The sequence below is a fragment of the Saccostrea cucullata genome, unplaced genomic scaffold (genome assembly GCF_032062105.1).
Source record: "Saccostrea cucullata isolate Sc308-1 unplaced genomic scaffold, CSIRO_AGI_Scuc_v1 ctg5973, whole genome shotgun sequence".
Taxonomy (NCBI): domain Eukaryota; kingdom Metazoa; phylum Mollusca; class Bivalvia; order Ostreida; family Ostreidae; genus Saccostrea; species Saccostrea cuccullata.
This window is the reverse complement of record NW_026938884.1, coordinates 19,745-23,762: the sequence shown is the minus strand read 5'-3', so window position 1 is coordinate 23,762 and position 4,018 is coordinate 19,745.

The following is a 4,018-nucleotide window of genomic DNA, read 5'->3' as shown; positions in this document are numbered from 1 at the left end:
CCAGAAATGTCCAGAATATACTGGTACTTAAGTTAAGTTGCTATATTTTTTTAAAGTTCTACAAATTGTAAAAGTGGAGTATTAGAAATGTTTAAGGACAGATGATACAAAAAAAAAAAAAAAGATGCCTGGATCGGTTTATTATTTTTTGGCCTAATTTCATTGTAAATGATGCAAATAACACATTTCTAAAGTATAAAAAAAATTGTAAACCTTCTGTGATGTTCAAAAGTCTGCCTTCCTGAAACCATCCTTATTAATCTATACAAATATTGTTTACTTTAAATCCCTAATTTTGTGAAATTTTGAATAAAAAAAATTAAAAACTACACGGTGAAAACTTGTTCATTTTACTCATTTAAATATTACTCAAGTTGTTCTTTTTCAATTTTTTTTTTACATAAGATTGTATCATTTGTCCTTAAGATGGTTATTTGTTTGAGTTTACACTTAAAAGTCGTCATAATAAATGTATAATTCAATTTTTGAGGTGTATTTTGTAATAGTTTTTCCTTTAAACTATATGTTTGCATTGACTCCGATGATGTGTTTACAATGTACACCTGTACTAAAGAGAAAATAGAAAACCTTGAAATCTTTTATGTCTATCGACCTGCTCTACATTTTTTTTCTGCTTTGAATATGTTCTTTTTACTATGCAAATGTCTTGATTTGTCTAGTTGACAAATAATTTTTACGTATTTCCGGACAATTTTCAAACAATATCGTAATTTTTTTTTTTGAAATTTAACCCAGTATTTGACGATATACAAGTAGTATTTATTCCATTTTGAAATTCAAAGAAAAAAAATATTAAAAAAAACAGGTATGCATAATTCCTAACAGGATGACAAATTATGCATACTTTTATTTTTAAAAAAATTATTATTAAGCTAGAAAATTTCAAGTTGAGATAACGGATATGTAGATATATATATTTTTTTGCATTCTCAGATAATATTATACATTGTTTAAATACCAAAACATCCTGTGATGTGTTAAATACACGTTTTTTCTCATATTCTTAACACAAATCCAAGCAATTTTTTTGCCTTGACATTGTTTGATATAGTTTTGAAAAATCCAGTGCAGTCACGATCATGTTGTCATTTAAAGTGAATCTTTTTTCAGCATTATTGTTTTATTATTGATTTTATGCAATCGGTTTGTTTAAAATTCTGTAATAATTGTATAAATGCTTTCATTTTCGTCCACAGCAGATGTCATGATGTTGTAAATGAGAATATGAAATGTTTTGTAGAAGGTTGTCTGTCTGCTACATTTAAAAAATTGTAATGAAGCACATGATAGTGTGATTGTGTTCCATATTTAACACTATTACTGAAAGAGGTAGTTTGAGTGTGTCAAGTATGTGTAATGTGCGTTTAGCGTTTACATTCCTCGTTAGTGGTATTAGATTTTTTGAATAAATAAGGAAAACACATCATGACTTTCAATATTTTCCAGTTTTAAATATTTCTGGTACAAATTTCTTACTGTATGATGTACAAAAGTCATAAACTTGTGAAAGTATCTGCAGTTTTCAGCAAAACTGACTTTAAAAACAGGAGAGTTGAAGGTAAGCTTCATTAACAATATATAGATGATGTTTTATCAACAAGAGCTTTAAATTTCACTCGTATGTTGATGATATATCCCGGTGAATATGATAGAAAGACACCACAGAGTCTGACTCATCTGTTTAATATTTAGATGTTTCACTGACCATAGAAATTAAAGGCCGATAAGTAATTAAATTGTATGAGTGACAAACGAGGTGACAATAGATTTTCCATTGCGTACTTTCCTTATTTTTGTCATAAAATTCCACTATCACCTGCTTCTGGTATGTATCTCCCAACTAATTCGCTACCGAAGATACAGGCTACTCACTGATAAGTTGGTGTATACTTAAGAAATAAGGTATCATTTTTTTAGTTTTATTGGGATGTAAAACGGGTTGGTCACGTGATCAAATCCCATAAAGCCCGAAGATTTGACCATGTGCCAACCCGTTTTAACATCCCAATAAAACTCAAAAAATGATACCTTATTACTTATATTTACATTTGTGACTTATTCGTAATTTAAATTTGCCTGATTGTGACTTTTAACGTGTGAAATGCATTATTTTTAAAACCCAACGACATGTATGTAATCCACTGAACGTGCGTCGACCCTTTATGACGTCACTGAGAAATATGTCGAACGTTTATCCATACGAACAACTATGGGTGCAAAACACAGTTTTATGTATGACGTTATCAGGACGTTACTTGGTGAGGGACAAGCAAAATTGACCCCTATAAAAAAATAAAATGGAGGATTGTTACATAGACTTCTGCATATCAATGGAAAGATAAAATTGTGAATTTTGTAAATATCCAACTATAATACATTCATCAATTACTACTAGGGGGTATTTGACACCTGAAAAATGGGGGATATTGGGTTGTTTATGCATCCATTTTCAGTGCACCTATGCATTTTTAACCCCCCTGCTCAACAAAAACAGAAAAAATCAGACAAAATTAGTTGTATGCATTTCACAGAACAAGTCCTAAGGTTTTCTTTTAGTGTGCTTTTAGGGTACATTTTCCACCTCTTGAAAGAGCTTCATTACCTGCTAATTGACTCATGCAATTCTGCACATGTGAAAACTGGATGTTTTGGGAGTTATCTCCCCCTATTAAAAAGTCTCACAATTTTTTTTTCTAAAAAAGAATGCAAATTTTTTCTTTAAATATTAAGATAAGACTCTACTTTATGCAAATAAAAACGAAAAAGATCATGTAGACTCCTATAAATAGCAGGAAAATCCCTACCCAGCATGCTTCTCTCTGGGAAAACCCCCCTGGATTTTATACGAAACTGTGTTTAGGCAAAGCTACCTATGACCTCTTGACCCGTACCTGTATTTATACAGTTATAAAAACGCTTGATTTCAGTAGTGTTATATAAAGAAAAACATTTGCAAATGTAAAGATAGGGATTTTAACAGCCTCGATTAAAGACAGCATTTCTACATTTTATGGTCGTTGTAATGGCTTTGTTTGCAAATATAACCTATTTTTGGCCGTTTTCTGGCTGACTTGGTCACACCATTTTGCTAGGCCTTTCATATAAATTGATTACGGATAGTTCCGGCTCATGGCAGGTGTGACCGGTCAACAGGGAATGCTCACTCCTCCTAGGCACCTGGTTCCATCTCTGGAATTTCCAGGGGCCCGTATTTGTACAGATTTGTATTGTTTTTGGGTTTTTTTTAGTAGATAGGCTATTTAATTACGGTTTTCTTTACCTTTTACATTATAAACAGAATGAACATCTAAAATAAAAATGCAGCAAACTGAGACCGTAGATGTATTTAGTGATGACATCAACACTTAAAATAGGTGAAGCTAACATTTAGTGAATCCTGTTAACAATTAATTCAAATGTCTAAAGAGCAAAAATATGATCCCAGAAGATGGCACCAGACTTGTCCAAGGTGGAGTAAGCAATCCATATCGACCGGTTACACCTGTCGTGAATATACTCGGTATGGATCTAGTTGTCAGGCAGATGAAGCAAATTCCAACTTGCAAAGTCAATATTGGTAAAAGGGAACGGCTGAACAATCGGTATGAAACATGACAAAATATTTACATTCGCTGTGTTTTTCTACTAAGCCAGCTGTGAAATTGATTCTAAAATCATTTTCGTATAATTCCAATCTTAATTTTATTTATTGATTCCTTGTGTTTTGATTGGACGAGAACAAATTCAAGAAAAAGTTTACACATCGATGAATTTTTCAACTAGAATTACTTTCTTGACTGTTGTAAAAACAATGAAAACAGATACTTCTACTGGTAGTCCGTTTTAGCTAAATTATGATTACAAAAAACTTATAATAAAAAATGAATGAATGAATGAATGAATTAATGAATGAAAAGGAGATAAATAGGACTGACAGACGGGAATATTATGTTTATGTCACTGTCGGATCACGGGTGTGAATTTTTGAAATCGCTGA